We start from the raw sequence: 20,797 nt of genomic DNA, 5'->3' as shown, positions 1-20,797 counted from the left end.
GTATTTGAATTTCAAAACAATGATATGGTTCATTGTTCATAAAACACTATAAACGCAACAAGTGACAGAAAGAAGTCAAAATGTACAACAAAAACATATACAATTATAGTGTCAAATAAGAGTGATGAAATGGTAAACTGAAAGCGACGGTTTCGCTTTTACTAGTAACAGTAAAAAGCCTTGCAGGGCATCTCACGGAGCAGAGACTTCTGTTTTGTCTATGTCAGTCCACATTGACTGTAAGACTTGGGTGTCAGACCCATGCCACCTTTAACCTCCACCTTTTTAGCCTTTAAATTGTGACCTCCCAAGCCAAACAATGCTTTTATCCAAGAGTTTGCTGAGAAAGTATGACAACATTCTCATTTTAGGAGATTTTAACATTCATATATACTGTCCTTCTCAGCCACTTGTATCACATTTTATAGATATTTCACAATCTATTAACCTCACTCAAGCAATACAGGAACCCACACACTGTAAAGGTCACACTCTTGATCTGGTTCTACTCAATGGGCTTAATCCTAATAACTTTAAAACTAGGAATATTTGTGTGTCCAATCACAAAGCTGTTTTATTCAATAAGGTTCTATGGCAGCAACCTTCTATCTACTGAGCAACTATCCACTACTGGGTTTTCAACCCAATGGGTTTTCAATCCAATGAAAAATACAAAATACAGAGCCAAATGAAACAGGAAACTAAGAATATCCAAATGAGATGGTAACACAGAAATAAACACAGGCAGCCCGGAGCCATTGTCCTTCTGCCATTGTCCTTAGACAATGCTATGCTTCTTAACCTTTATGCTTCTTCCCCAGCAGACTGCAGCATAAAACAGCACACTTGCTACCATAGTTTGGTAAAACATGCAGCATCTTTCTTCAGATATCTAACGACCTAAGCTGCTTTAGGAGGAAAAGTTGTCTTTGCCCTTTTTTATATTGTTACGTTGCCTGTCTTGTTTACAGTTGGGCCGGGAGGCAACTATGAAAATAAAAGCAGATCAGAAACAGCTTGGAGGCAGGAGACACGTTGCATAGAACAACACACATGCTACCATGGTTTGATAAAACGTGGAGCATCTTACTGCAGAATGAGGACCTAAGCCATCTCTGCCCTTGTTTATGTTGTAGATCTGTGTTAAGTGACCATTTCAACTTACAGTCTAGCTGCATGCCTAGATATCTGTAAGCTAGCACCACTTCAATGTCCACACCACAGATGTTGACTGGATAAGGAGGGGGTTTACACCTTTGAAAATCCACTACCACTTCTACTATCTACTTGGTTTTAGAGGTGTTCAGTAGGAGACAGTTTTTGAGTCTAGTTACTGAAGGATTTTATCAGGCACCTGTACTCCTCTTCCTACCCATTCCTGATACATGCCAGAATTACCTCAAAATTGTACTTGACTGTGGAGCCCCTGTGCTTCTTAGAGCTCTACCAAAGATGCACTTTCCCAGGCTGCTGCTCTGCTGCCTGGAGGCTGCCAGTATGGAGGCCAAGAATGGCCGAAAGTGTGCGTGGCTTCAGACGGTCCTTGTCCCAGTGATTGTTCAGTCAGGAGTTTTCCTCCATCGATTCCACTGCAGTAGTGTTGCATCACAGCAGCGTTTGACAAGCTGTAGACTGGCAAACGGGGATCGCATAGTTGTTAGTGGCTGCATGGCGTGGCAGTGGACATGGCATGGCGGTGGTGGGATGGCAAGGCGGTGGGGGGGTTCTGCCGTGCGGCTCCGGGCTGCCTGGTGCGAGGGGTGGTTTTGGTCACGTTGGGGCTGGTGGCTGGGCTATACTGCCTGCCTGGTGCGGCGGGCGGGCGCTGCTAGTGGCCCGTGTGTGTTTCCTGGCGCATGGTGCTGTCGGCTTGGTGGGCCCGCTCGGCAGCGGGGGAACGGATGTTATGTCCATTGTGATTGTTATGTTATGTTGTTGTTATGTTATGTTATTATGCTATGTTTTATGGTTGTTATGTTATTGTTACGTTATGTCCAGTGTTATGTTAGATTTTCGGGTTGAATGTTGCTAAGGGGCTCATTAGAAGCAATAGTCTAACTAGTAGTGTAGCTGTTGTGGTGGGGGCACAGGTGTAGGCAAAGAGGGGGGTGGTTCTGGGACGCTGGAACACACTGTTGAGCCTTCTTGGTGTCGTGGGCCCAACTCAATGAAACACCATTTGACGAGAGGGTGCCCACCTGATGACCAGGTGATGACCACCTGATTACCACAGGACTTGCCTCCACTCTCGCACCCACACAGGAGCTACAGGGGGGAGTAACACTAGGTTTAAGTTGCGGATGTAGTGTATGAGAGGGTGGTTACAATAGGTTAGTGTAGAGGAGAGCATTGCTGTGGGGCCCTGGAGATTTATGATGGCATGGCCTGATAACCTCTTCTTTGGGGCCACATGGCAAGACAGGGAGCTTCCATGGGAATGCTCACCATTTCTTGGCACATTCCATCGTGTATTACTAACTTCCATTTATACTCTGCCTTTCAACACGATAGCCAGAGGGCATGAGTATCATTATTTAGCCTTGGCTGAATTTTGGGATTGGTTTTCCTGACTCTTAGCAGCTGAATCCACAGAGGGAATTGAAATTATTTGAGCTATTTGGTCTGCATCCATTTGGGTGGACCCAGCCTCTACACTGGTGAAAAATTAAGAGGCTCTAAACACTTCTGAAAAATTAATTTCAGTGGAACTATTTAAGATATGAGAGTAATGAATAAATAATTGTGAGGCTGGGACAGTGTGAAAAGGAATGGAGAACCTGACATACACCCGTCAGAGACTGTTAATTCCTGCATATATAAGGAGGCTATTGGCAAACCTAGAATGAATACTAAGTTCAACATATGGCCACAGTTATGAGTTGGGTTGGAAACATGCTGGTAGAATCCATGGTTGTGACACTGCTCTGGGATCCCATCTCAATGTCCGCATGAAAGTTAAAATCCCCATTAATTTAAAACAGTGAAAGTGTTTGGGTGTTACACAGTAACACAGGATGTCCACTTGTTTTAAACATAACTTCAAAATTTGACAAAGCGTCTAGTTAGGGCTGGTTTCAGGTAACCCTGAACCATCCCTTAGTTATGCTGCTATAGGCCTAGACTGACCAAGTGCACTGAGCTCCCCTACCCTAACCCTCCCCTCCCTTCCCCTCTCCTCCCCCCTCACATGTATATTCCACCATTGCATGTCACTAAATTTGTGCTCTCTCCCATAGTTTGTGCTCTCTCCCTCTCTGTCTCTCTCACATTTGCTGGTGTTGCGGACAAAGGGAGGGCCAACCTAACGCCTGCCTCTTGAATGTCACTAACTTTGCACTCTCTCTCTCTCCCCTAGTTTGTGCCCTTTCCCTCTCTCTCTGTCCTCTCTCTCCCTCTGTACCTTCTGCAGGTGTCCCTTGTCCTGGAGCTGTATATCGCTGATGTGCAGTTACTGGTCCCACCAACCTGCAGTGTCTATTTGTTGTTTATTGTTGCTGTTCTTTTCTCTCTTCTCTATCCACTCACCCCAACCACCGGTCGAGGCAGATGGCCGCCCAAACTGAGCCCGGTTCTGCTGGAGGTTTTTTCATCCGTTAAAGGGAGTTTTCCTTTCTACTGTCGCCAAGTGCTTGCTCATAAGGGAATTGCTTTTTTTGTTTGTTTTTTTTGTAAAGTGCATTGAGATGATTTGTATTGTGATTTGGCTCTATCAGCTGTCCAGGGAGATGATGGATGAAAGACCAGAGTCTATCATCCAACAAATTGGCAAATTTTGAGGCATTCTGGTGGCAAGTTGGCCATGTACTCTTCTTGCATTCTACCTCTTAGCCTTTTGCAAAGTAACACATTTGTGTAAGACTGAGTTGATCAATTGTTTCCCTCCTAAGACCAAAATCTGTCCAAAATCCTGTTGCTCAGACCACACCTTCTGTTATGTGACATCCCCGATGTTTGACCTTGGCATGATAGTGTCTAACAAGCAAGAAGGAAATGTGGCTGTCTTTCAGAAGACTGGATTCTCTTCTCCCAGGTTCACGTTCACATCCTTCAGTCAGCCTCCAAGTCAGATGAGGTCATTCTTTAAGACTGGGCTGAAACAATGAAGACTGCAGTTCAGTGGGATAGGCTTATTTGTCTCCAAGGCTTCAAATTCCCTTGAAAATGCTTCTTTTGAACAGCTCTGATGACAACTTCCTTCGCCTGTGACAGTTCCTCAGAGTGCAAGGAAGATCATATTTGTGCCACCCTTTACACTTGCTCATGTTGTTGGAGGACCTGGAAGTTCTCACAATATGAATCAGGAGTGCCACAACTTGTACAAGAACATCAAGGTTGGAAAACCTTTTAACCCTCTGTGGTCTGAGGGGGTTTTGGGGGCCTGGACAAATTTTGACATGTCCTGACATTTGTGCTTTTTTTCAGTGTCTTTTAAAGCATTCTGTGCTGAGACCTGCGTTTGGAAGTGTGTAGCATAGCCTGTCACCTGCAGATGGATCTCCTAGTCAAATTCTGCTTCTACTAAGTTGAACGATTGGACTGGTTCTGTCGGATGGGATGGTTTGAGTAAAAAAGAGGATCCTATAAACCATATTGTTTCTGTCAAATGTGAGGCTGAAATGGACCTTGATGCATGGTGTGCAGGGTTGTACACCCAGTGCCACTGTTCAGACACTGTAGTTTGATGAATGTTGAACTCTGTTATGGACATAGATGTAGAAGTGCTTGGTTTTATTATATATATAGCCGAGAACAACTTTGCTGTCAGTGTAGAACCTAATGGAATCAACCTTTGTCTTAATTCTTCCTGAATTAGTTCAGCTATTTCCGCAGCCAGGACTGCAGCACAAAGTTCAAGTCTCAGAATGGATGGTTTGGGCTGAGGTGCAAGTTTTGACCTACATAACAAATCCAATGTGGGCTTGTCGAACTTATCTAATAGTCATCAGGTATGCCACACCGCCAATGACTTTAGTAGATGCATCTGAGAACACACAGAGCTCTGCCTGTGATGCACTCATGAGAGAGATTGCAAGGTAAGGTATGGTTATGTGAAGTTGCCTCAAGCTCTGAAGCGAATCATGCCATGTTTCCCATTTACTCAGTTTATTCTCAGGCAGAAGTACATCCCACTCTGATTGCTCAGATGTGAGTTCTCTGAGAAGGGCCCTCCCTCCCTGGTGACAGGAGCTACAAAACCCAAGGGGTCAAAAACACTGTTCACAGTAGAGAGGACTCCACGATGGGCGAACAGCTTAACGTCGGTTAACACAGCTTGAATGTGTCAATTTATATCTCCCAGAGCAGACTAATTTACATTGAGTGATCACAGCTTTTTTACTAAAGTCAAGATCCTATGTAGGTGCTACACAGTCTACAGATGGGAACACTGCCAAAACTGCTTGACTCTTTGAAGCAAACTAATGAAGTCGGAGGTTCAACTCTGTGAGTGAAACCTGTGTTCTAAGGAGCAAGTTGATGGCTTCAGCTTCAGTTGGCACTGAACAAAGACTGTCATCAATATAGAAGTGATGCGCTACAAAGAAAACTGTCAGATCCATGCGTTTCTGCACCTTCTCTGATAGCTCTTCTGAGCCCATAGATGGTAACGGGAGAAAATGAGCTGTTCCCAAAACCATGCACCTTCATCCTGTAGTCTATCACTTCTTTTATCACATCGTCTTTGTACCACAAGAATCTCAAGTAGTTCCTGTGATCCTCTCTTGCAAAGCAGTGAAATATCTGCTACAGTGGGTACGGAAAGTATTCAGACCCCTTTAAATTTTTCACTCTTTGTGTCATTGCAGCCATTTGCCAAAATCAAAAAAGTTCATTTTATTTCTCATTAATGTACACTCAGCACCACATCTTGACAGAAAAAAACAGAAATGTAGAAATTCTTGCAAATTTATTAAAAAAGAAAAACTGAAATATCACATGGTCATATTCAGACCCTTTGCAGTGACACTCATATTTGACTCACATGCTGTCCATTTCTTCTGATCCTCCTTGAGATGGTTCTGCTCCTTCATTGGAGTCCAGCTGTGTTTAATTAAACTGATTGGACTTGATAAGATTCTCTGGTCTGATGAGACCAAGATTGAACTTTCTGGCGTTAATTGTAAGCGGTATGTGTGGAGAAAACAAGGCACTGCTCATCCCCTGTCCAATACAATCCCTACAGTGAAACATGGTGGTGGGAGCATCATGTTGTGGGGGTGTTTTTCAGCTGCAGGGACAGGACGACTGGTTGCAATTGAAGGAAAGATGAATGCCTGACAGAACTGGAGAGGATCTGCAAGGAAGAATGGCAGAGGATCCCCAAATCCAGGTGTGAAAAACTTGTTGCATCATTCCCAAGAAGACTCATGGCTGTACTAGCTCAAAAGGGTGCTTCTACTCAATACTGAGCACAGGGTCTGAATACTTATGACCATGTGATATTTCAGTTTTTCTTTTTTAATAAATTTGCAAAAATTTCTACATTTCTGTTTTTTTTTCTGTCAAGATGGGGTGCTGAGTGTACATTAATGAGAAATAAAATGAACTTTTTTGATTTTGGCAAATAGCTGCAATGACACAAAGAGTGAAAAATTTAAAGGGGTCTGAATACTTTCCGTACCCACTGTACATATCCACCAAGTCAGCGACCTTTTCCTCTTCTGAACCTCATAAGAACTCCTAGAAGTGAATTGTTGAGATCTGGCCTGTGAGAAATCCCTATGTACTGGGCACTTGAATCGAAAACCACTTGGATTTGTCCTGGTTTCTGAGGATGGTACACTCCAAAGGTAAGTACCAGCCTTCAATTCCTTCCCGTGGTGACGCTAACTCTGCATGGCCATTATTAAATATCTTCCTCATAAAGGCTACATACTACTGTCGTATCTCTAGCTTCTTCCTTAGAGTTTGCTGGAGGGATGCAAAGCGTTTGACTGCTTATTCACGGTTGTTAAGCAAGCCTTGTCTTGGTTTTCTGAAAGGAAGTAGCGCTATTCAGTTGTTTGACTGATTTCTGAAGACTTCTTTGTCCATCAGCTTCAAAAAGATCTCCTCTTCAAGTGAAGATGCCAGCTTGTTGTCATGTTTGGTGTGATTGAATACAGTCTGTCCTAGTTGCTCCACTGCATCTGTGCTGGTTTTAGGTAACTTTTGCATTGCCTCTCCGCCATGATGAACACATGCAAGAGACTCATTGATGGTTGAAAGATTGAAGGCCGACCACTGTCAATGACAGTTGTCTTGAAGGTGTTGACAGTTGGCTTGTGTACCTTCCCCAAGCAGACTTCAACTACAGTTACACAACCTATATCAAGGGATTGAGTGGGAGGTGCATCATGATGCCCGTTGATCTCTTCCCTTACTTTATGAACCCTGATTATGTCCCTGCCAAGCAGTAACAGGATCTTCACAGCAGGATCGATCTCTGGAAAGTGTTGGGCTACTTTGGCAAGGTGAGGATGCTGTGGAGCTACTTTCGGTGATGGGATTTTGGAGCAGTTATTGACAATGTCATCACACTCAAGAAGTGGTGGGAGTGGAATTGGGACCTTCCCATAGAGCGACTGGACCACAAAATCCTCTGCCCTTCTTCCAGCTATCTCTACTGTACCAGAGCATGTTCTCAGAGTAAAGGGTATGGGTCACACTTGATGCTGAACAACTCAAAGAAACCTAACCTTGCAAATGATCTATTGCTTTGGTTATCAAGAACATAAGCTTTGATAACTTTCTCTGGCGGACTCTTGTGGTAAACTTCCACAAGGAATATCTTGTAACAAGACATGCTGACCAGACTTCAGCACAGTTTGAATCAATATTTTTGTCATTGTCTTCGACTTCTCTCTCCCCGCCATCCTGTGGTGGGGAAGGAACCTTAGCTTGAGCTGCAGGGCCTGGGTGCATGGCAGAGTCATGATAGGTGTTATTATTATTATTCTTATTAACCCTCTGGGGTCTGAGGGGGTTTTTGGGGCCTGGACAAATTTTGACATGTCCTGACATTTGTGCTTTTTTCAGTGTTTTTTAAGCATATTAATGTCTAAAGTCTAATAACACTGTAATCAGCACAAAATTGGCTACAATAATATGTGAGCTTCAAGTTTATACATTATTGTGTTTTTGAGAAAAAAGTGGTTATGCATGGCTAGTGAAAAACTACAATTTTTTACTCACTGAAATAAGACCATAAAACACAAACAGAACATTGGTTCACAAGACTTTGGAGACCTGCATGTTGTAGGCTAAAGTGTTTACTTCAGAGTGCTGTGAATGTCATCTTGTTCACACATTCACAGTAAACAATACACTGATTTAAATTTTCTAAGACACTTTTTGTCCAGAAAGGCCATATGCAAGAGGGTGTGTCTGAGGATGAATAGTCATGTGATTTACCTGAGAACACAAAAGACGCACTGAACGTCCAGACAAAGGCGCGCATAATGAGCCTTTCAGTCAATGTAGATGGGACGGATTAGTGCTGTACAATACAACACAATGAGGAGCCAAACGATCCTCATTTGAGTTAAAATCAGTGTTTTTACTCTGAGGACAAGCTAAACTATTTGTCTCTGTGAGGAATGTAAGGAGCGCCGCTTCACGTCCGTAACGCGCCATCATCCAAACGCGCCGAAAAAGTGAGTAAATTCTATGATGAAGTTTGATATTTTGTGTCATTTCTCGGGGGCGTGCACATATTTACCTGGTTCACCTGAGATTATTTACATGTGAACAGTGGACAGTGTACAAGGCGGGACCGCATTACCTGTAATGAGGTGAGACGGGAAAAAACGGACTTCTCCTTACGTTCATACGGATTAAATAAAAAGTGATGATTTGTTTTTGACTTGAATTGTTTCAATCAAAAGAAAACATTTCAAGCTTTCTAGCCATATAATTCTTATTTTTATGAGCCAAGTATTCGCTGAGATTCTGGTTGTTTTATTTACGCGTCTGTGAAGAGAAATGGCAGAGACAGAAAAGTCCAAGAGCGCACCCTGTCGGCTTTCTTTATTTAAAAAAAGCACAACGTTTTGTTGTTATTATGATGGTATACCACTAAAAGTAGACCCTTTACAGATTTGAATGATATACTTCTTTTATCTGTACGATCAGAATTGACGGAGTAATTTAAGTTTGTTTCGGCCTTATCAGAAAAAGATGCGTCAAAACGCGCCGGCGTGTGCGTCGACCCCAGAGGGTTAAGCTGGTTCAACAGAGCCTTCTCAATTATTTCTGGCATTGTATCGCGTTCCTGGAGTTGTTCCCAGGGCTTCTTCAGTGCTATGGTTGGATTTACCACTTGCAATGCCCAGTTACATTTGACTTGCTCACTAGATTCTTTACCAAGCCATTTTCCAATTCCTCAATTCTTGTGAGACATAATCCTTTAGTAGTATTGTCATAAGATGACTTCCAAGCACAATAAGTTTTTGGTTTATCATCACATCGATACAGACTTGAACTCACTAGGTCCCGTTGAGCCAGATATTGTGCTAAGTGCTTGGTTGTGGGTGAGTTGAGGACAGTTGCAGGATGACTGCGGGGATAGAAAGGTTGAGCAGACTTAAGATACTGCAGTGTCTCTTTGAAGATCCTAGATGGGCACCTTCTCCTTGTGGAGCCTCACCTTTCGCTTTTATTGCTGATGGAACATACTTGTATTCCATTTCACCACAAACTAAAGAGAGCTGTGATGGAGTCATTCAGTGACTTAGTTCTATGTGCATTTGGACTGAAGTGAACCTGGATGTACTTATAACTGCCTCTAGCACCTTCGAAATGGATGGCTATGGATGCAAAACCACCTGTGCAAACATGACATGTTTGTTCCAAAATGGCCTCAGGTATGTTACCTGAGGCCAAACAAGAAGTGACATCACCTACTTCAAAATAAAATACTTTTCAAAATAAAAGCTTGCTCAACATTATGCCTTAAAGAAACACTATGTAACTTTTGTAACCATATGGTTGAGAAGCGCAATTGTCTGTTACCAGTGTCGTAAATACTGTTGCTGTATAAGCTTTGCCGTTTGCAGTGCAATACACTTTTACACAATACACAATTTGTCGACTAAGCTGATGGAACCAGCGAATCCAGAGTGTAAGCCCATCCGATATTGATTCGTGTTCGGGCTCGTGTCCAATCACTCTCTCGTTCTTCTCTTCGCTTCCTCTGACAAAACCCTCCTGGATTCTTCGCTGGTTCTGCCATGGAGAGAATTTGAGAATTCCATGTTAGATCATTTTGCTGTTGGCTAACTCCACCCAGGCTACGAGTAAAATGTGATTTATGCCATAAAACAGGTTGCACTCTTCTGCTGGCAGCAGTTAGGGGAGGGCTGAGTGAGCCTAGCTGATCACAAAAGGTACATAATGCCATTGCAGCCGATGCAAGCCCACTCAGGCTGCAGTGGCAGTAGCATTCATCCAGTTAAGAGTTGTTCTACTACTAAAATAATTTTAGAGACATTATTTTAAAGCTAAAAAAAACTACAGTGTTGCTTTAAGGACAACACATAAAGAACACAGAGATTCACTGAATGTGTTGTCCCCCATGTTAAGAAAATCAGTATTGAAAATAACATTTCTAAAATCATTTAATGTCTCTGGTGTAATGAAGTGCCAGTTATGGACAATATGAGTAGGTCAAAGGAGAGCTGAAGATAGGATGACCAGGTCCTATATGTTCCATTTCAGTGCTGATGTGTGTCAGTTTCTGAGGGAGAATCAGGACCCCAATGCAAACACCATTTAGAGGCTGAAAGAGTTTGCAAAGTATTTTGATCACTCCAGGAGAATGGGGAAACAGAGGAACATAAATCTGCATCTTCTGGAGAGGGGAGCAATTACTTCTTACATGAGGCTTAACTGAAAGTAATTAACTTGAATAACAGAACAAGCTTAAATACTAAGTTACAGAAAACAACATAAACTAGACGCACACTGGACAGGCAGTGATGATCTCCCGTACATCGGCGGTGAGTGACAGTCACATAAATCTCTGATGGATAAGCGCTTGAGTCCACACAGCCCCTGGATGACAGAGTAGACTGAAGGACAAATGGGATATGACTTGATGGGTGTTTCTGGAGAGGTGCTGCTACTGTACTGCAACCCCTAATGAAGCACCCATAGAGCGAAGAAAATGCCAAGGTTTTCTGCGGACTCGGGGGCCAGCCAGTTTACTACTGTGTTGACCTTCTCTGAATCCCACAGAATAAACAATCCCCAAAAATGAGACAATGGAGATATGGAACTTGCATTTTTGGTCTTTGATAAACAGTTGTTTCTCTAGTAACTTCTGTAGCACAGCCTGGACATGAAGAACATCCTTTCATCCATTTCTCCTCATTCTTTGCAAAACCCGTAATATTGACAAGATAGACAAACACAAAGGTTTCTGACTCATTGGTGTGCAGCCCTCCGGGCTATCGCTATGGGTCATATCCCCTCTTCGAGCCTGCACACTGAAAAGAAATTAATTTACACCCACCCGGAGTGGGCCCCCCTCACCCGAACCAAGTCTCCACAGGTTCCCATATATAAGGCGGCGGTTCGGGCGAGTTCTTCCCTTTCTTTTCTTCAGCCTAAGCACTAAGAACAAGATCTTTGAACGACATGACTTCGACAGACACACACTGGACAGGCAGTGATGATCTCCCGTGTGTCACCAGAATCTGCAGTGAGTGTGGTACCAGCTACATCTTCAGGGATGACGGCGGAACACGCCGGCAGAGCCCTCACCCCAAGGGTGAACTATGTGTTATGCAAGCGGCTGCCCCTCAAGGCACTCTGCCAGAGAGCAAAACTTTTTATTCTTTTTTTTATTCTTCTTTTTATTCGAAGAGTGCTAGCAGACCGAGGAGAGGCCTCCTCCCTCTGCTCTGCCCTCTGCTCCCACGGTTTTACCCTTCTCTCTCCCCGCTGAGGAAACTCGGCAAGCTCGAACCCATCCTGGAAATAGCCTTGGACCCAGAGTCAGACGACTCTGCCTCCTTGCTATGCCACTTGCCGGACAGCTCCCCCTCCCCTCCGGGGAGCCGGTGCAAATGTTAGCATGCTAGCTGAGCGGCCTACGCCAGCCTCTTCTACACCTCTGCCAGCCATGACTCAGCTTTTACATGAGCTCCTGGGCATCATCACAATGGCGGCTAACAGGTAAGCTCCCTGTTTGCCCCTGAACTGGTTCAACCTCTTAACTATGCCCACTTTGGCTGGTACAACCTGCTGCAGGCGCCACGCCATGTATCTGTTTGGCCTCGATCACCTACCATCTCTGCTTACCTCTCCACGGCAGCGTCGGAGCCAGCCAAGCTAAAAGCTCCAGTGTCAAACCTTCTCCCCATCACGCAGGTGGCTGACCTAACAGCAGGGGGTTTTCCCACGGTCCTGGCACTGGAACGTCGTGCATGCCGCCAGGCCGGCTGGCTCTGAAGGACGTGCTAGCTGCTAAACTAGCAGACAGGCCCCATCAGTGAGCCTTCCAGACCGCCGCTGCAGCTAATAACATTGTCTTCCTGGCTCACTCCCTGTCCATGGGAGTGAGGACACGTATTTTCCCGTCTCCATCATTCCCCAACACAGGGAATTCTTGCACTTCCGGACCCCTCATGGCAGTACTCAAATGGACCAGCTACCTAGCTGGTCCCCTGGAAACTCAGCTGCCATTCGAGTACTCGCTGGCTCCCCGCACTTTCTCGAACTGTGTCGAGACAGCACTGGAGCCCCTTCGCAGTGAGTGTCCTGTCCTACCTCGATGACCTGCTTCTGCTGGCAGCAGATGGCGGAACTAGTGGATCATTTGAGCTCTTTAGGTTTTACTATAAATTGAAAAAGACCGCGCCCCAGCCCACTCATTCCACAGTGTATCTGGGGGTGGAACTGAACTCATTACAAATGAGGGCCCGACTCTCGAAGGAGAGCTCGGCGACACTCTATTCCCTACTCCGTCACTTCGCTCCGCGCAGATGGGTCATGGCTCGATCGATGATGCACCTTCTGGGGATGATGGCAGTGGCTCATCTGGTGGTGCCGCTCGGCCCATTGCATACAAGGCTGTTTCAGTGTTGGTTTATCTGACTGAGGCTCAACCCAGTACGTCAACAGCGGCGCATGCTATCCCTACCTCTGTCAGTGGGTCCGGATCTGCTTTACTGGAAAAACCTCTGACACAAGGGGTTCCCCTGGGATTAGGTGTCAGTGTTCACAGATACTTCCCTCTCCGGTTGGGGAGGGACGTGCCTCTCCCGGACAGTAAATAGGGAGTGGACAATCAGGGAGGCACTGGAAAGTTCTCTGGTACTTTTCTCCACTGTTGAGGGGTGGGCATAATGGTTTCCCCTTCTGCAGCTCATGCTGGCATCTTCCCCTTGGAAGATTCCATGGAGGGAGGATGCTCTGTCGCAGGTAGGGGGCATGATCATACAGCAGTGGATACAGTCATACAGCACCTGTGGGTTTGGCTGCTGAGAGGAACCACTTAGAGAGTTTGGAGTTTTCCGCCGGCATCATCGCCACCATACAAGGGGTGTGCGCCCAGTCCACTACAGCATCGTATGGGGCTAAATGGGCCACGTTTGAGAGATGGTGCACAGAGAATGCCATTTCTTCTGTTGAATGCCCTCTCTTCGCCATTCTGTCTTTTCTCCAGTTATTACTGGAGAGAAACTTGGCGTTTAGCACTATTAAAACATATGCTGTGGCTATTTCCTCATGCCAAGAGGGGTTCGGCGACAGATCGGTGTTCAGTCACCCGCTCACAAAGCGTTTTCTGAGGGGAATACGCAGGCAGCGCCCCATCGCACGTCTCCTGGCTCCACAATGCGACCTCGCTGTGGTTTTACACGTGCTCACGGATGCGCCGTTCGAGCCATTACAGCAGGTCCCTCTCCATTTTTTATCGGGAAAAACCTCTCCTCTGATGGTGTTAGCCTCTGCAAAGAGGGTCAGAGATCTGTCGGCTCTATCAGTATTCCCAGTGTTTTCAGATCAGGGAGGATCGCAATGCGGAAGTTCTGTGTCCTAACCCTGCATACAGTACATACTCTCCAGCGTGAGAAAAAATCCCATAGCTCTGCGATTTACTTTACAGGCATCCACCAAGACCAAGTTTAATTTGTGGGCCATGCAATGGATGTAGATAGCAGAAGGATGCTCCTGGTGCAGTTTTTTCTGAACACCATTAACATGGCCAGACATGACGGCAGCACCATCATAACTCTGTGCGACTACGGGTAAACTGTAGAGTCCACACTGCTCCAAAAACTCCTTAATATGACCATACAGTGCCCCTGCATCTGCACTCTCAGAGCAATTTGCAAATCCCAGAAATCGCTCCTTTACTTCCAGCCCCTCTGCGTATCTGACACAAATGGTCATTTGCTCTTCTTTAAAAGAACACGCCTCGTCCACTAGAACAGTGTTAAACCCATTCTCCACAACACTTCGAATGATGCTATTCTTCACACTTTTCGCTGCTATATCTATTAACTCGTTTTGTGTGTCATGGTTTGTAAGCTACACAAGCCATGTGTACACAGGAATGAACTATTTGAAGATTTTCAATCAGGATTTAGAGCACATCATAGTACAGAAACAGCACTGTTAAAAGTTACCAACGATCTTCTCTTAGCTTCAGATAATGGACTTGTTTCTATACTTGTCCTCCTAGATCTTAGTGCTGCATTAAACACTGTTGACCACAACATTTTATTACATAAGACTGGAGCATGTGACTGGTATCAGAGGAACAGCGTTAAAATGGTTCCAATCCTATTTATCGAACAGATTACAGTTTGCTCATGTCCATGTTGAACCTTCCACACGAACAAAAGTTAGTTATGGAGTTCCACAAGGCTCTGTGCTAGGACCGATTCTGTTCACCCTGTACATGCTTCCTCTAGGCTATGTCATTAGGAAGCACTCTATTAATTACCACAGCTATGCAGATGACACTCAGTTGTATCTATCTATTAAACCTGTTAACACAAACCAGTTAACCAGACTTCAAGCCTGTCTAACTGACATAAAGGCCTGGATGACCAGTAACTTTTTACTTTTAAACAAAGTCATTGTATTTGGGCCAAAAAATCTCAGAAATAACTTTTCTAAAATTATAGCTACTTTAGATGGCATAGTCCTGGCCTCCATCACTTCTGTGAAAAACCTTTATTTTTAACTCACACATAAAACAAATCTCTGAACTGCATTCTCCTGTCTCAAAATGATGCAGAAAAATTAGTCCATGCATTTGTTACCTCAAGGCTAGATAACTGTAACTCATTACTATCAGGATGTCCCAGTATCTCCATAAAAATCCTCCAATTAATCCAGAATGCTGCAGCCAGAGTCCTGACAGGAACTAGCAAGAGAGATCATATTTCTCCTGTATTAGCTTCTCTTCATTGGCTTTCATTGGTTTTTGGGTACTCGGGTAGGATGGGCTGGGATGGCCCACTCTGCTTCTCCCCTAAATCAGAAGGCAGCCCAGTGCTAATGTCGGTGGCGCTAGCATTAGCAGTTACCGTTACCTGGGTCCCGAAGCTGACGCTCCCCTCTGCTCCCCCCTCATGTTCTAGTGTGGCAGGTGGTTGACATTCATGAACTCTTGCTGTGTTGGTGCTGGTAGTGTCTGGGTTTCCGACTTTTTTGAAAAATGTCCGAATATCCATCTTTTAAGTATCCATCTGGTGACCTGCTGCCTGAGCAGTCGCTGATCAAGTAATTCCAAAAGAATCCTCAAAACTGCGGTTTGAAGTTCACACATGACAAGTATTTTCATAACAAATTAAAATTAAACCATATATCAATCTCTCTTTTAATAAATGTAATTTATGTCACTGTCAATATATTTTATGTATATACAATTTTTTTGTGTACTCCACACTTCCCACCCCTCCCCTACACTGTCTTTGATTGGCATACCAACAAACCAACGAATAGCCAGAGAGCGGCCCAGCGGCTGCAGCCAGAGGCGCTTTCACCAAACGTAAATGAACGCAATAGCAGGAGGTGGCCACTAAAACGATACAAAGAGTAGGATTATAAATTAATATAACTGCAGGCAAAACACACAGACGTTTGTACATTTTTAACATTAGCCAAATGATGTGCACAATATAAACAAGAACAGCAGTCTGTCATTCCACATTTTTAGGAAGGAATTTTTGGGAAGGCTTAGCTTTCCCAAGCCTATGCCACCCGCCGCCCCTGTGGAGAAGCCATGTTACTAGCTAGGTAAGCTAACTTGTAGGCTAACGAACACTAAGTCTGGGAATAGCAACAAATACTGGTCAAAATAGAAAGGTACTTGTCTAGTACCGGAATGTAGAGGTTAATGAGTTGTTTACAGAGTTTTGTTAGACTAAAGCTAGTCTGTTGCTAATCTGTAGATGAACTATACAGCACGACACGCTTGCAATAGGAAGTGATTCACTTACCCAGAAACAGTCAGATGATGACGATTACAATTATTAATATCTCCCAAATCTTTAATATTAGAGGGACATTGAGAGAAAGTTAGCTAAAGTAACCAATTCACACACCAACCAGTTTGTACAAGTTTTCTTTTAGATTGTGGCAGATTTCAGGAATATCTGCGACAAGTCACACCAGGGATAAGTTTCTCAGACAAAGTGAAAAATACTTTTATTTGAATAGTAAAATAGTGCAACTATATTGTGTATGCAGCTGTGTCAATTGACTGACCTTAAAAAATTTGTAGTGATCTGTGTTTGAATTTTTTCCCCATGTAACGTCAACACACTATTACTGATGCTCCTAAGCAGTGTGTTCACTATACTGTCACAGGATGCTGATCCTGTCATTGTGGTATAGGTGTGACAGCTGAAAATTAAATTGACAATACTATTTCAGAATGATGGTGTGTGTATCAGCCAGTTGTTGTCAGGATTCGGGAATTATTTTTTTAAGTTTAGGACCACAGATGCGCCCACTCTGGTACTCAGGGTTAAAGACAAAACTTTATTTAACTAAACAAGGCAAAAAAAAAAGCAAAAAACAGAAACTAGGCTAAACAGATGAAGGCATGGAATGAAGGCATGGAAACACATGGACAAGAAACATGAACACAGGACAGACATGGACACAAGGGAACAAGGCATGAGGGTCTGGGTCACCCGCACTTGGGGAGACACACCAGACCACACAGACACCTGAACACAAGACTAGGGAATCAAGGCATGAAGCAGTCTGGGTCACACTCACCTAGAGAGACGCACCAGACTACAGAGGGAACATGAACATGAAAATCAGGGGAAACAAGGCATGAGGGTCTGGGTCACACACACCTGGGGAGACGCACCAAACCAGACAGGGAACATGAAATACGAATAGGGAATCAAGGCATGAAGGGGTCTGGGTCACACACAACAAAGGAGACACACCAGACCACACAGGGAAACATGAGCATGGGGTTCAAGGAAAACAAGGCATGAAACACATGGGCATGAAACAAGAGACAAGCATGGGACAAGGACACATGAACAAAAGACATGGGAAAAGACCAGAAGACAAATACAGATACTCAACTCAAACTGGGGAAAACCGAAAGCAGTCCAAGACCAAAATCCAAAAGGGAAGCGAAGTGAAACAGGTATGAGGCATGAAGAATCCTAGCATGAATCATCAGCCAGTATATGATAAAGAGATCAGCATGGAGTAAGCAGTACAGACAACCTGGCAACTAAAACATGGGGGACCACAAGTATATAAGGAGAAGGAACAAAAGACACAGGTGAAAACAATCAAACCAATCAGGTCAACGTAAAGGGAACAGAATAAGCAAAAACCAGTTCCTGTCAGGATCCTACAAAATAAAAGAAACAGGAATTCAAAAAACGTAGATCCTGACAGTTGTTCTTAGGCTCTTTCGCATCCTGTTGTATGTCAATTTTGCTGAAATGTTTTTTGTCCTTTCGAAAAACTAATTCTTGTGCAGTTATTCAGTGGCTTAAATTCTGAATTTATCAATCTGGTTATAATTTACATATGTACATTATCTACTCATCTGCAATAATGCTTCCTCAAAATGTATGTATTGTGTTTTCTACCACAGATATGCAAGGCAACAACTGACATGTAATTGTGGTTGTAATGCTGCTCTTGTCAGGACTGTGATGATCCAGATCTGTTGCACACCTCAGGATCCTGACAGTAATTCCTGAAGGCAGTCTGAACTCTCTGGCTCACTGTACCTCCACACTTCAGGTACTGCAGTCATTTTGGAGGGATCATTGGTGATGAATGACCTTAAAAATCCGTCTAAGACGTTAAATCAGGAAGTCTGACCAGATTTTAGTTGTTGTTTTTCTTAGAGAACAAATAAACTGTTGTGGTGTTCCCTTCAAACTGTTGTCTCTTATTTGTTTAAACAAATTTTACCAAAGTTTTACCACTTTTAGTTCAGCTCAGTTGAAGATTAAGACTTGTAAGGATAACTGTTTACTACCTAAGTAGGCCTACTGCTTACTTTACTTTTTTAAGTAAAGTCAATTTGACAGTGTAGATTAGGTGTGTTATCAGTCTGCCAAGCACATGATGCACCAAGACATGAACAAATTGGCATATAAGCAACAGAGTGTAAACAATTAATGGTGTCAATATTCTGTGTGCTCAAAGGATACTAGCAGCCCACTTACATACCACATATAGTATTGAAGTGTGTGGTATTCTCTTTGTAACAACTGAAAGACAAGCCTCTGGCATATGTATACTCAAAGCACACAGTGTCATGAGTCCCTCTGGGGACTTCCTGCCAGAGGACTCTTATTTTGTGTGGTCTTCCTGTTTCCCCTGTTCTGGTCTCTGGCAGCTTTATGTTTGTAATTTGTGTTCATGAGTTTCACCTGTCCCCATTTGAGTTCTCCCTATTTATACCTCCCTTCTTCCTTTGTTCCCCGTAGAAGCATTTGTTGCAGTCAGTAGTTAGACGAGTGGATGTTATTCCTGTGGAAGTATTTTAAGTTTCAGCCGTCTCATCTGGTTTTTTGGAGTTTGTGTTTTGTGCCCTGGTGTTCTCCAGAAGGAAATAAATCCCTGTTTGCTCTGCATTTGGGTCCAGCCTTCACCTCCACACACGACCACACGTGACACATAGTCAGTCAATGGGTACTTGAGTGGTGACACAATTAGTCATGTTAACCAAAGGGGATATTCATTGCAAGTGGCAGTAAAAACAATTTACTGTTAATTACAAGGATAAAAATGTGGTGAAGTGCACACTTCCTGCTTGTTGTGAATCACACACAGGACCTCTCCCTCTATCTCTCTCTCTCTCTGTCTCTATCGTCTCTTTTCTTTAGATTTATAACCATTATGGAAGGAGGATGAATTAGGTGTATTTAATAGCTTAAGCACAAATCTTTGGGACTGAGATAAACAATTGATCAGTGAAGGGTGGCTGGAACACACAATTTTTCGGTTTAACTGTCAGCTTCTGTCACGATTCCCCTTTGGGATTTCCTGCTGGGGACCTTTACTTTGTAAAGACTTCCTTTTTGGTGTGGTTAACAGTCAACCAGAAAGGTTAATTTTAGCTAGTCCCCGGCAGCTTTATGTTAATTACCTCAAGTGTGTTCTATTACCCTTTGTTTCTCCTTATATATGTATGCCCTGCTTCCCTGTGTATGTGTATGTGTGTGTGTGTGCGTGTGTGTGTGTGTGTGTGTGTGTGTGTAAGCATTATACATGCAGATGTTGGTGTATGCATTGTGTTGTGCCATATACCGTCCCAATCGGATAGTCTGTGCTTACCGTGTCATTCAGTTATTATTTGTGTTGCCGTTACATTCGGTTATTATTTGTGTTGCAGTTACATTCGGTTATTATTTACATTGTGCCTGAGCCCTAGAATTCCCAGGAGTGAATAAAAGGCTTGTTTCTTGTCCTGCAATTGGGTCCTACGCCTCTCCTTCTCCAGCACACCACCAACATGTAACAGCTTCACTCTAACACTAGGCTTTACCAAATTTTCACTGTCTATCCTTCAGTTCTATCTCTGCCTGATACTTTCACTTAAATACAAAATAACACATGGCAGCAGATGAACAAGAATCATTCTTCAATATACGTACTGCACACAAATGCACACATATGCACACCCTCCAACACACATCTCCATCTGTTCACTCATGGGTTGTCATCATTTTGTTTTGGTGTGTGTGTGTGTGCATGCACGTATGCATGTGTGTTTTGTTTGGGTTTGTTCATTCTTTTGGGTAAATAGACAATGGGTGTGCTGAGTGGATGTGAAAAGACCTTTCATCAAAAACTACTTGCTCAGAGGTTTGTACTTTTGAACAGTTACTTCTGTTGACATAGTGAATGTTTTCATTTTATACAGTTCTAAAAAGTCATTCCTTGTGTTTATTGTGATGAATGATACTTCATATTGTAATTGGTGGACTTTTTAAATGTGATTTTAATGGCTACATCTGTTGACACAGCAACAGTGTTTATTTCAAGTGATTCCAAAGACTTCACTTGACTGTAATACAGTACAGTACAATATGGCTTATTGTACCCAGTTGACTTTTTGAATGTATTTTTAACAGCCACATCTGTTGCCACCGTTTTGTTTCATCCAATGCCAAAGATGTCCCTTGTTTCAACTATAAGAAATGATAATGTCATATGCCATTTGGCGGCCTGTTTTTTTTTTTTTGTTTGTTTTTTTTTTTTAATCTCACAATTTGCATAGCATGCACCTCTCCACCCTCCACTGTGTGTTCAGCTTCTGTTATAGTTCCACACCTCATATCATCTTTTCTCATTTGGTTTA

Source organism: Mastacembelus armatus, chromosome 3 (assembly GCF_900324485.2).
Source record: "Mastacembelus armatus chromosome 3, fMasArm1.2, whole genome shotgun sequence".
NCBI classification, from domain to species: Eukaryota; Metazoa; Chordata; class Actinopteri; order Synbranchiformes; family Mastacembelidae; genus Mastacembelus; species Mastacembelus armatus.
The sequence above is the reverse complement of the archived record's forward strand: the minus strand, read 5'-3'. Positions refer to the sequence as shown.